At 40.6% G+C, this 14,300-nt stretch overlaps 2 long non-coding RNA genes across 6 annotated transcripts in view; one reads left to right on the forward strand and one right to left on the reverse strand.

The window, feature by feature from the left end:
• LOC119918398 overlaps positions 1–14,300 on the reverse strand; it is a 269,760-nt gene that overhangs the window by 152,078 nt on the left and 103,382 nt on the right. The window lies entirely within an intron of this gene.
• LOC119918396 overlaps positions 1–14,300 on the forward strand; it is a 98,690-nt gene that overhangs the window by 69,172 nt on the left and 15,218 nt on the right. The window lies entirely within an intron of this gene.

The raw sequence follows: 14,300 nt of genomic DNA on the forward strand, positions 1-14,300 counted from the left end.
ATCATGACAGGAACCGATTAAGAACTCAAATTCCAAAAGCTTTCAAAATCTCAAGATTTCAACCAAGTTACTTCATCTAATAAATCGTAGAACAACCTACGCACAGTCAACTCTTCTCCTGAAGGACAACACAAGCCGTCAATTTGTGGCATTTTAGCCTATTTAACATCGAATAAACAAACAGCTGTTTCGTGTGCAGGATCACTCATTTCATGTTTCACATTTCACGTGTGTTTTCTTGACAAAATGTGGTTTGGAGACCTGCGCCGGGTGACACAGCTGCTGTCAGCTCCTGTAGTGTGTGTGTGTGTGTGTGTCTCCCTGTCACCGATCAGTCACATAGTGTGAACGCCACAACGACTTCAAGACTGCCATCATATGACAGCAAGTTGTGTGAACGGCACGGCTAACGGCCGACGCTGAAAGTTGTGTAGTCTGCATAAGCCTTTAGTATAAGTTGTATAGCACTCGCGTGATGTTTGTGTTTGTGAAGCTGTCTGGTTGTTGGTCTGATGTTTGTTGTAGGACACTATGAATTTCCGAAATAAATATAATCTATTGAAGCTTCGAATACTAAAATCATCATTAGCTGCAGCCCTACTCTGATGTGCAACTTTGGAGTCACAAACATGCAGGCAAGGAAACACAAGGTAGAAGGTACAAACACACAAATCCACTCACAAACAGACATTAAGACAGAGACACTGAAAGTATATAGATAAAATAAATGTAAATACATACATAGAAATTAGCATATCTTTGCATGCAGAAAGTGTTTTGATGTTTACATGCTCTCCCTTGGATCTATGTATACATTATTCTTAATTGTTTCGCTATGGGCTTGAAGAAGGCTTCATGTCTGTGTTTAGTGTCTGCACCCTGCGCACTGCATGACAATTAGTGCCTTACATAACCACTAGCCAGCCACACACCCACATATGTGCACCACACACAAGCAAGATGCACATGCAGTCAGACACATTCACATGCAGAAATGCAAATGCCCTCATCACAAATGGGAACACACAAACACAGATAAAAACATACAAACTAAAAACCCATTTTACGCCTTCTTCTCTCCTGTGGGGACATTTCAGTTCAATTACCTTATACTCTTGCACCTTGGAACTCTGTATTCCATTCCTTTAATCGCTTTCTGTGTGAATATGTGTGTCTTACCTTGGTAAATGATCATACATCTTTATATATGAATGTATTTGTTGATATATCCTTATTTTAAACACCTTCTCTCTGCTTGCTCCAAGTCCTGCCTTTCTGTCCTTGGTTGTTGTTTCCGTAATAGCTGAGATAATGAGATGTTCGCCTTTCTAAACACAAACAGTGCAGCACATCACAAACACCAATAAAAACTGAGAGCTGTAAATCCTGCGACCAGTCTCACCCTTGCCCCAGGCCAGCCATCAGCATATTAGCACAAGTGCCTGTGCGTATTATTATATGTGTCTATGTAAATGTATGGATACGTGTAGGAATGTGTGTGTTTTCCTAGCCCCTCAGCACTTATTTGCATCCTGTCTGTGACTGCAGTAAAGACTCACTTACCCCTTCTGAAAGGATACCAATCAGTTTACTTAGATGAGGAGAAAGAATCTGAGCTTGATGGCGTGAGACAGAGGGAAGAGGGGGGGCACTGATGGGTAGAGAGGCAGGTAGAGGTAATGAAAAGAGGGGAAAATGAAGGCAAGGACAAGAGGAATTAGTGAGACAGACCTGTCAGACAGTCAGAGACATGTGGAGACAGACAGAGAGGATGCGACTGGAAAAAAACAGAAATGGCATGAAGGAGCTCTGTTCCCTTGGTGATCTGAGTCATCTTTATTGGCTGGATATGCTGCTATGTTAGTAATGATTAGTCTCACTATGAGACTATGAGGTGTGTGTGTGTGTGTGTGTGTGTGTGTTAGTATAGCAAGAAACCAATATTTGGTATATTTAAACCTCACTATCTAAGGAACCGTTTCATAAATCCTCACTTTTTTCCATGTGAAAACTTGCATAAGTATACCTGTGTGCGTGTACATTGGGTGGGAATCTCTTGGCACCTCACGATTCGATTTGATTACCACTCAGAGGGCTATGATGCGATTACAAAACAGTTATCCAAAATTTTGTTCTATACAGGATCTCTAGATAAGTACTAAGCATTAAATTAGCATATTAAAATCCAAAAGAAACGTCTCCTAATTAACTTAAAAGGACTAGTTTGCATCAATACGTCATTAACCTCAGCTCCATGGTCTCCACCTTCATTTCTTTAAGAACTATTTGTCAAACTCCTATGAAATATAATTATCTGGATGTAGACAGAGTATAAATTTAGTATAAGCTTGTACCTGATGTTCTCAACTCTTGACAAGTAGGTAAGTTAGTAATGACATACAGCTCAGTTAATTAATATTACTTTGTTACTAATTTAGCAAACGTTACATAATAGCCAAATGTGCTGTACAGGGGAGATGTAAACTAGCGCTAACCACCTTCACTTTTCCAGCAGTTGGGGAAACAACAGACTTTTTTATTAACAGACACAGTGTGACTTACACTGCACGTTTACTCCAGACTAAAACTTAATGCTACTATTTTTCTCCGCTAACTTTCACCGTCAAGTTTCTGCAGCTCGCTCTCTCGCTCATTTGCTCAGCCTCACACACAGGATACGCAGGGAGCTCGGCAAGCGTTTAGTGTCACCATTGTTACACAGTGTGCAAGTTAAAATCATTACTTGCCCATTGATATTAATAATCGTGTGCATTCTGAAGCGGTGGTGTGCCGAATACAGGAGGACCGCTGGTCTCTCTGTCATGTGCACGCCACAGACTGTCCGGATGCTGCACTTCCTGCGAGTTCCGTCTTTTGCTGTCCGTCAACATTACGCTATGACATTAAAATCGATTTTTTTAACATTTGTTAATCGATTCAGAATCTTCCACGTCCGCATTGCGATGCATCGAAGTATTAATGTTTTTCTCTCACCCCCAGTCTACATGCATATTCATAGTGTGCAGTCATGGTTATAATACCCTACTCTTGCCTTATCTTGCCTTACCTTTTAACCAGGAGATCTACAGTCAAAGCTACAATGCTATTTTGGTTCACCAATAGGTTTCCTGAAAATTGGATCCAAGAATTGAATGTGATGAGCACCGCAGCTGAAGCAATTCATGGGCCTTGAATGAATGTATTTACGGGAAAGTGACAGATCAAATCCAATTGCCTCTTCTGACTTTAGAACAGTCCCTTAGTCACGTCAAAGATGTAGGAGTTTAATGAGGTTTTGACTGGCGGATGAATTTTCGCGGCTGAATGAGATACAGAATGTAGAGGCACTGCGGTAAGGGGACTCGAGAGCGTGGAGCCGATGATGATTTTGTGTGTATACAGCACGGGAAGGCTTGCACATAAAAGAAAAGAAGTTTGGCCGTGACTCTGACTCCATCCTGTCTTCAAAAACGCAATGCATTTTCTATGATGCGTAGGTGCCAGAATATAACGTCTATGTACATTTTAGCTTTGATTTTCAAGTAGTCTTGGTAAACAATGTGATGGTCTTTCGACCACATCTTTGTCCCACTAGAAGCTTACTGTCAACCAGCTCTCCCAAATAGGATTGTCTTATTCTGAAAAACAGCACTGAAAAGTTGCATGATGAAGCAGGACACACAACAACAAAGGATAAAAGAAACTATGAAAAGAACGGCTCCTTTTGACACCCACCCTCTTCTCTCCTCTCCCATTACTTTGCATTCAAGCTGAACATAAAGTAGGTCTAATAAGAAATCTGCTCAGCCCCTTCATCCCTTCAGAATTATTTTTTTGCAGTCTGAATTATTATTTTTTTGCCTACCACTGCACTCTTTGACCAGGAGCTGAGGGAAATAAGGAAACTTTATCTCATACACTGTATCTACATCCTAGCTTTTCTTTTTAAACTGTTTTTTAAGGGCTCTTAAAAGTTAATCTACATCATTGGCAAAGCAGACATCTTTGCCATCTAATAGGTCCTGCCACTTGAATTTTTTTTTAACATATTGTAGAGTTGGCTGTTGTGTTTCTGGCTTGGCAAAAACATTTGAAATGCAAAGCAATGTTTCAAATGTAGCAGGCCCTTTCATATTTAGCACACACATTATCTAATCGCTATTTGATTCCTCATGCACGGGCATATCTAAGTGAAATCAAATAATCTTTTTTAAACTCCTCCACTACCCCAAACATTAGCCATTGGATTGTACTGCGGGGGGCTGAGTAGACTACTAATGTGCTGGCAATTGAGATCTTAAGTGTCCTTTCACACTCTAATCAAATTGATAAGGTGGTCCTACTGCAAGGGCAATTTTGCTGCCCTCCGCTTTGAAAAATCCTTAGCCTTTAGTTTCTCAGTCTCTTTTCCTCTCTGTATATCTGTCTCTGAGTGTTGGTGCAATTCAATTTCAGCTGCATTCAATTATATTTTAATTTCTTTAATGCCTGTAACCTTTTGATGCTATCGCAATTGAATGACGTAGTGCATTTAGCAGACACACAAATCAGAGCTAAAAGAAGAGTGAATATTAGACTTGCTTATTGTGCAGTGCATGGAAAAACTACTTAACAATGAATGCTAATGTTGGTCACTATCTACTAGATGCTCACAAGTTTGCCCTGTCAGCTTTAAAATATTGTGTGCCGGAAAGTGACCCAAATATCAGTTTGTGCAGATTTTAGAAGAAAAGAGCTTATCAGATCATCTAACAGTGCCTGATCCAGAATGGTTTCTTATAAATGTCCGAAATAGACATACTGACAATCAAGCCCACTTTACACAACATGTGAAGTGTTTGCCACTGTTATCCCCATATTGAGGCCACAGAGACCTCCAAAGTACAAAGGCTTCTTGAAGAGAGAGCAAGTAGGCAGTGTGATGCAGCCATTCGGAAAAGGTATGATCAGCTTCGTCTTTAGACGTGGTTCGACTGCACGTCGTACAATTTAATTTGTTTCAAGCGTACAAAACCCTTAAGATTGTGACCCTATAGTTGATGCATGCATAATATTCTGTCATTAATATAAACCTACACTAATAAGGTTCTATGCCAACTCAACATTTATATCAAGGATTATGTTGCAGGGTTGTTCCCTATGAATACTTTTTTCTAGTAGTCTTCAGATACATTTACAGAAAACCAGAGATGTAATATTCTTCTAATGCTGTATCCCTTTGTAGATACGCTCAGTAAGTATGGTGAATATCATACTCTGTTTCTTCCCTCCTTTAAGAGCTGACAAATTTTTTTTGGTTACTGTATCCACCCCATCCCCCATCCCTCTTTTTCCTTACCCTTTTCCTCTGTCTTTCTATTCTCATCCAGATTTCTCCAAGGTCTACTGAGTCTCTGATCGTCTGTCTCTCTGTTGTTCTAAGATAAAGCCACCTTTCACTGTTTGAGATCAAAGAGTGAGTTTGCATAATAGAAAGAGAGAGAACGATGAGAGTGGTAGAATAAAGTGGAAAAGGAGGGAAATGTGGATTCAGTTGAATAATCTAAAATGGAATGCTGACACTTTCCCTGAACCCTCTTTTAGGACTTTTTTTTTTAAATAACGCCTTCCCCACCATGACCAAGTAAATCTTACAGGCAGTTAGGACTTTATACTCCAGTATATACCATTTGAGAAAAATACAGTTCCATTTGATATGAAAGATTCTGTCCCATTTTTAGCAATGCTACCCCCTTTTTTGATTTATAGAGTGTATCAGTTTGCTTTGTCAGTAGGTTACAATAGATGCGACATTTTGTCAAGTTTGTAGCCGACTCAATCATTTACCAATATTGGTAAATGATTGAGTTTATGATTATCATTGTTCTGTGAGATGTGGCAGATTCAGATTCCAGCTGTTAGTAAATACCAGTGTAATTTGGATCAATGGCCAATGTAGCATCAGATATTGTTTTCAATAACTGATGTCTCAGGAGCTCAAAAATGGCTCTCACAGCGATATCTTAATAGAATTCATTGCTTTGGAGAGAAGTTGTTGTTCTACATGAAATGGAAATTAGAGTTGAGTCATGTAGGGAATGAAAGAATGAATTAGTAAATAAACATGGGTTAACAGGTTGTATCCTGCCTGAGTGTTGCCTCTCTGAGGTACTTGGCAAGCATTCACAGCATGCTGATGATATTAGAATTTGTGTGGTTGCATCGTGGCTTTGTACTTTGAGGACTAACAGGCAGCACATAACCTCAGGGCATAAAAAGCAGACCTGCAAACATTAGAAATAAATAAGCTTTTGTTAAGTATTTCTTTCTAAACATGCATAAACAAAATGCCAAACACCCCAATTCTTAAAGTATGCTTGATATTTTATAGTATTTATTGTTTACTGCTTCAATAGGACCTTCATTAGTTAATGATCGACAGTCCAATATGAGACATACTACATGTGACTGTACGATGTGATTGAGAGTAGAAGGGAATATTTATTGGATGGATTTCCTTGCGGATGTAGTCTTTGTGGGCCAGTGTATCGTTAAAATGAACTGACCAAGACAAGTGTGTGGAACTTCTAGTGAAGTTGGCTTTTGCCAGCAAAAGACTATCAGGTAGATTCAGGTGAATTATCCAATTCTTCTTGCAAGTCTGTCCTCTGGGGCATTCATAGTGATGAATTCTGCAGATATTTGAAACCTGTTTGGAAAAAATGTATGGCTAGATGGAAAAATAATTAAATTGTAAAACAATGAATAACTCAAACCATGATCAGGTCAGTCTATGGTATGCACAGGACTCAGGGTTGTTGCAGCGAAATCTTTTTTAATTCTGCAGCAAAAGCTAATAAAGTAATTGAGACTTTAATATTTTCTGGCAAGCTTAATCGTGGCATATGAATTACAAAGGTGCTTAAGGTAGTCAGGTATCGCCAATAAACATATTGGACAGGAAAGGACGCAGCTCACACTTCCATGAGCAATATTTCAATGTAGATTTCAATCTCAACTGAGCTTTATGGGATTCAGGTTGTTAAAAATGTACTTATTTAATTTCACTTATCTGCAAATATATTTTCTGGATGATTCATTGGCCAATAAAAAAACTGTAATGCATCAAATAATTTACTAAAGTAAAAAAATATATGTAAGTCACTGTAGATTTTGAGTGTACTGCAATGTATCGTGATTGATGTTAACAATGTCATCCATCAAAATAGCAATGTAAGAGTATTAGTGTATGAATGACATAGCACTGATAGGCTGACTTACAAATAAATTAAAATTTTCCACCTGATCTGATGCCATCTCAGCACCTACTGTATATAATGAAGTTTGTCTTTCTCTGCCATTGGAAGTGCAGTGAACCATATTTCTTAATTGCTGATGGGCCACTGTCAGACATTTTGGAAAGAGGAAAGTCATAAGTCTCTCAGGGCAATGAGCAGTGGGATGATTAAGGACGCGATGTACCGAGAAATATATTTGTCCTTGGTCAAGACTGTAGCTTCCATTATGGGGTCAAAAAACATGCTTACTTGTACACTTACACTTACAAAGAACGCTTAAATTCACAGTTTATAGCAATACACAAAAAGGGCAAGCACAGCTGTCAGTGGGAAAGTTTTCCATTTAAATATTTCCAAAAAAGACCATCCTTGGCTCTACATAAACCCCCCTTTTTTAACCTTTGTTTAAATGACTATCCCAGTTTGTAAACCCAAGATCACTACTGACCCCAGTAGGGCTGGACTCAATGTCAGACCCTTTAAATGCCCATAGTTGCCTATAAATGGTCAGCGAAACGCCCCTCATATAATGTAAATATGTACTGACTGCATGAAGAAAAGGAGGCAAAATCTGAAAATGAAATTTAACTCACTGACATTCCTTTTGGTGAAGCTGAAGTATGTTGTTTGGTGGGTAAAAAATGCATTTTTCCGCAATGCTTGTGCACCGGACGGAAGGGGGCACCGGAGCTCCACCCCTTTATAACCGATCTGCAGGAAGGAGCATCCCTCCTGAGTAGGGATGTCACTGGCTGGAGAGGGACACATACACGCAAGACGGGATGACCCAAGTACTAATTTGGAGTCCCCCGTTTGAAAAGAAAGTAAACCAAATGGATTCCACTTGTGTTTAAACATTTATTTAGGCTGCACAAACAGCCCACTCACTTAACAAGGCTGCCGATGAGTTAAAAGAAATATGACTCGTAGTAAATGACATAAAATAGTGTTATATTTCCACAATGTGTTTTTACAAGCAGCGCATCACATCCACATGATGCCGCAAAGAGTGGCTCGAAAAGGCAACGGACGTGTGATAACAATAGGCTACATGAAACTATGCACTCGTGTTTCCTCGACTGACGCATTGAAAACTGCATCAATTTAAAAAAAAAATGTATTTAATTAATTTGTCCTCCTTTTCACCTTATTTATGAGAATAAATTGCACGGCATGCAAGTATTAATTAATATGATTCCGGATTAAACATATTTGAGACGTTCTTTTGCAGAAACAGATATCTCCGTTTGTGTTTATTATCCTAAATCTGGATCTTTTTTGTGTGTGCTGCAAATGATCTTAAATTGTGTGGTTTTTTTGCACACTTCAGGGAAAGTCAATCAAATGGGTGTTCGTTTATTCAGAAAGGCTTTAAGCTTATAATGCTCAGAGGTAATATTTCAATTTATTTTACACAATAGTAGGCCTGTTCATTTCAGACAGTTTCATCCTTCTGCTATGTGAGTCGCCGTTTGTCATTTCTCCTCTGTATGTGTGTAAGCATGGTTCAGAGTTTACTTACAGAGCCCCACATTCTCCCATGAAGTTTGTTTTTCATAGCTCACATCCTTTGCATGGTAAGTGCGCAGTGTGCATTTCCAGCCCTATTTTGTATGTATGCACCCTGTTCTGGACCTGTTCAGCTCAGCCTCTCACCCTCTGTTCCCTCCTGGTCAGCATCTAGTCTTCCAGTCTGCCTCAATCTTCTCAATCAATCGATCAATTCAACATCGCAATAAATATTTCTCTTTTATCTTACTCCAGTCTCCCCTCTCTTAGTCCCGCACTTGGGACTACTAGCCTAGCCGCGAGAAAAGTTAAACACAACCTTTTGGTAATAATAATGTGCTGTTATTATTTAGTAGGAATCGACCGATATGGTTTTTTTTTCGGGCCGATTCCGATTATTGGTAACCAATTAGACTGATGACCAAAATGTGGAACCGATATACATTTGCTGTCAAAATTTTTATCATGGTGTCAAAATTTAGAATAACACAAACTCCAACACAAAACTTTGTTGAAAATAACAAGATTAAAGTTAATTGTCATGTTTAATCTTTATAAATAGTAAATTAAATTAATTAGAGATCCATCCCACAGATGGACTTGTTAACTATGAGTGATAAATGATCATAAACTTTGTCTTTACTTGCTGCCATTTATATTGTATTTATTGTATATTATTAGGATTTTATTAATACTATTTATTGGTTCTGTTCTTTATCTATACTCTTATTGGGTTTTCATTTCTAAATAATTGCCTTCAGAGCAGCAACAAAAGTAAAGTTTACAGCAGCAAAGTAACAATATGAAATCAGTATCACTGGAAACAAATGGAACATGCAAAATAAACTATATTCCTGACATCAAAATACTGAGTGAAGTTTAGAAAGAAGACACCAGTCAGTTTCAGTCCTTTTTTGCTCCACTTACTTACAGTAACGGGCGTAGTTATGGTCAACTTGTGTTATCCACACGCCGCTAGCTCCACTCCACGTGTGTGTGAATGCTGACCACTGCTGAGAGAGGAGGGGAGGGCCTGCAGCGTGGTGGCTTGCTTGTTCTATTGGCTACTTCTGCACAATAGTCAGTGTTGATAGGCTATTACTCGTGACTTGAAACCGATCAGCTACTTCTGTGGGTGGGACCACCACTCTGTGGGCTCGAGCAGACACTGAGAGGCAGCTGCATCAGGAGTGCATCCAAAGGAGTGCATTTTTTTTATTTATTAATTATATCTGCTATCTGTTTTAAAAATGACCGATGCAGATTATAGGAAAATTGCTGCACATCGGCGCCGATAATGTGCCGTTCGTTTTCTCTCCCCCCAGGTTTCCCCAATCACTCATGTCATTGCTACAACTTTTTGGGCACTCGTCCTTCTGTTCTGCTTTAATCTATGAAAGCAGAACAACAGAATCTGGCGCAACGCAACCGATAACGCCACAAGTAGCGGAACCCAACCCCTCCCTTCGCGGCACCGTTGAAGCTTTAATTATTCGCTATTAACTACTGTCAAAGTTGTCAAATTATATTTGGGCCAGCCCTAGAATCCAGACAAACGTACTTACCTTTAGCTAATCTCGCTTTGCATTAATCGATTGTCACCTTTTTGTTAAAAAACACCTCTGGCTGCATATGGTAGCTGATAGAAGCTAGATGACGAGCTGTGTGCAACTTGGCAGAGTGGTTTATTTTCCATTCTTTGGTGCTGAAGTAGGAGTGACGTGCAAAGTAATACTTGTTTTGGGATACGGTTGTTTTCCCCTAGTCCAACACTAAAGTAACTCCACAGCTGAATGTCAGCCGCCCTGTGAAACTCATAGTAGGATAGACAGGAGAGGTAAAAAATGCGAGGAAAAAACTGCTGCTACGGTGAATGAAACTTGACAGAATAAAAACAAGCAACATCCAGATGCCTCATCCAAATGAGCATGAATGGGTAAAATTTCATATTTTGCACTCTGTGGTATTCTGACATTAAGACAGGTTTATGTGAAAGGAATGGATTGCAGTAACTACTGTAACTCGCTTTCCATATTTCAAAACATCCCCCAATTCCCTTTCTCCCCTATTCTCATCCTCCCTCGCTTATCTCCTTTTCTTCCTCGCTCTCTGCTCTCATCTATTTTTCTCTTTCTTTCCACGCTCTCTCGTGATCACCCTTTTGCTTTTTATTTGCTATTCCCTCAACCACTGTAGCTTAATGAGCTTCTCCCTCACTTTCTTCATTTGTCAGTTTGTCTGTCTCAGCCCCCACCTTCCATTCCCATCTTTCTACCCCGTCTCTGCAGGCTTTTCTTTTAATGCACTAATAACTAGGTCTGCTTGCACATTAGCAAACCGACCAATAACATTAGCCCCAACAAATCTCATCTCTTGCTTTAGTAGTAGGGATTTTGTACTAATCATTAGGCACATTTGGCATTGTTTGTTTATTCCAGTTTGGAGTACTGCATGTATGCAGATATGTGTTAGCATGTTGTGTTTGACTGTGTGTGAAGCGTATCTGTATGCGTGTGTGTGTAAGTCCTCATGTGTCATCATCATTGCTCTTGGCAGACACTATTGAAGTGAGTTACGACTCTGGTGGGACAAGGTATTCAATGGCGACAAGGCGGGTAGGGTAAAAGGAAAGGGGGAAGGGGTGAATGCTGGTAGTACAATCCCCAGGCCTGCCCGCAGCCAGGCAGAGTTATGAGCTTTGTGTGTGTAGATGCCTGAGACACTTAGAGCTGGAGCCCCGGGGCCCGCACATCGCTGTCTCCGGATGTCGTCATTCTCTGCAGTGGTGTAAAAGTGCCACGCTCTGTGTATGTGAGTGCATTTGACAGTCACTTGACAACACTGAGTGAAGCTCCTTCATCACGCTCAAACACAATATAATATGAGTGTGTGCGCATAATTGTATGCATTGTAGTATCTATCTGCAATGAATTCCTGCAGCCTATTGCACTAACTGATCATAATTCTGATCGTAACTTTGAGTGTACAGTCAATACTAAATGCTAGGTTGTAACTAATTAGTTTCACACTAACCTCACTTTGATCAGATGCTCCATCTGTACTTGCAACATAACTAAGTTGACTGTAATCAAAACATTGTTGTAGAGAGAACTTTCATACATATGTATGTATGTAGGACTGACCCCCAATAGTTTCGATTTGATGCTTCTATGGGCGGAGCCTGATTCGACTGTCAATCTCACAGTCGAAGCTTCGCAGCGAAACAAGGATCATGCCATTTTGGCATTATGAGGGTGCTCAACGTCTGATTTTACATAGAACTACCAGTTTTCTCCCAATAAGTTAATATACAGCCTATTACAATACACATTTCAATGTTTAATGTTGTAAATAAACATGTAAAAAGAAACTTTCAATAAATGTTTTGTGTGTAAATAAATCCAAAATTCGTCAGTGTGCATGTGTAGGCGTAGTGCGCGCGTGCGTGTGTGTGTGTGTGTGGTGGCGTAAGAGGAACACTTTCTGAAGAGACTAAGCCCCAGCTTCACTGGTGTTGTGCTGAGTTGTTCGCACCTTGCGGGACTTCGGATAATTTATCACCGTTGATGAACCACACAAAGAATATTTTATTATTTTTAAATAGCCGGCTACTTGAAATAGACCCGCGAGGAACCGCGACGTGCATGTAGTTGTCGACAGCACGGCATGCACGCAAAACTCACACAAGACCGGTGAATGGCAGGCGAGCACTGATGACCCAGGGTTAGGTTTACAATTTTGGATTTATTTACGCACTTTTAAAAACATTTATTGACAGCTTTATTCTTTTACATGTTCAATTACAGCATTAAACGTTGAAATATTAACTTATTGGGAGAAAACTGGTAGTTCTATGTAAAATCAGATGTTGAGCACCCCCATGATCCTCATTTCACTGCGAAGCTTCGACTGTGAGATTGGCAGTCGAATCAGGCTCCGCCCATCGAAGCATCAAATATTCAACTATTGTGGGTCAGCCCTAATTAATAAATAAATAAATATATATATGCTCTAGTCCGTGAAGAGCACAACTATTGTGGGTCAGCCCTAATTAATAAATAAATAAATAAATAAATATATATGCTCTAGTCCGTGAAGAGCACAACATGGAAGCTCCTAGCAGACATCATAGCGGCTATGAGTAGGCAAATGGCTCAATACATGGACAGGGCCCAGAAGGGAATGGGTAGTAATACCAGGAGAGCCATGCACCAGCTACTGGTTGATAGAGCAGTCACTCGAGACTGTAAGACCAGGCAGACCAATCTGTGCACTGCCTGGATTGACTACAAGAAAGCCTACGACTGCCACATACATAGATACTGGAATGCTTGGAAATGTACAAGATCAACAGAACACTAATAGCTTTCATCAAGAACTCAATGGGGCTGTGGAAAACAAGTCTGGAAGCCAACTCAAAGCCAAGTGCGGCATATACCAAGGTGATGCACTATCCCCGCTGCTGTTCTGCATAGGCCTGAACCCCCTCAGCCAGATCATCACAAAGACTGGCTACGGATACTGGTTCCGAAGTGGAACAACCATCAGTCACCTCCTCTACATGGATGGCATCAAGCTGTATGCCAGAAATGAGCAAGACATCGACTCACTGATCCACGCTACCAGGATCTACAGCAATGACATTGGAATGTCGTTCGGACTGGAAAAATGTGGTCGCATGGTATCAAAAAGAGGAATGATGATCAGAACCGAGGGGGCTGAACTACCGGAAAGCCACTTTGCAGATGTTCAGGACAGCTACAAATACCTTGGGGTGCCACAGGCTAAAAAGCTAATGAAAGCCATGAAGAGGCAGCAAGGAAGTCCGCCACAGCCAAATACCTACAGAGAGTAAGGTAGGTCCTGAAAAGTCAGCTGAATGGGAAGAACAATATCCGAGCCATCAACACAAACGCGCTGCCAGTCATCAGATACCCCGCTGGTATAATAAATTGGCCAAAGGAGGAGATAGAGGCTACTGACATCAAGACAAGAAAGCTCCTCACAATGCATGGAGGGTTCCACCCTAAATCCAGCACCCTGAGACTGTACACCTAGCGTAGCGAGAGAGGCCGAGGGCTAGTGAGTGTCAAAACCACTGTCGAGGATGAAACAACAAAGATCCAGGAGTACATCAGGAAGATGGCCCCCAAAGATGAAGGGCTTAGTGAATACCTCAGGCAGCAGAAACCCGAGGGTGAGGACAAGGAAGACGAAGAACCTTCATGGAGGGACAAGCCGCTGCACAGCATGTACCACAGACAAATAGAAGAAGTGGCTGATATCAAGAAATCCTACCAGTTGCTGGAAAAGGCTGGACTAAAGGAAAGCACAGAAGCACTAATCATGGTGGCACAAGAACAGGCACTCAGTACAAGATCAATAGAGGCTGGGGTCTACCACACCAGGCAGGACCCCAAGTGCAGAATGTGCAAGGATGCCCCTGAGACAGTACAGCACATAACATCGGGTTGTAGGATGCAGGCAGGAGGTGCGTACATGGAATGCCATGCT

The sequence above is a fragment of the Micropterus salmoides genome, unplaced genomic scaffold, assembly GCF_014851395.1.
Source record: "Micropterus salmoides isolate LMB-PRFRI ecotype aquatic unplaced genomic scaffold, ASM1485139v1 Ms_hic_scaffold_23, whole genome shotgun sequence".
Classification (NCBI taxonomy): Eukaryota; Metazoa; Chordata; class Actinopteri; order Centrarchiformes; family Centrarchidae; genus Micropterus; species Micropterus salmoides.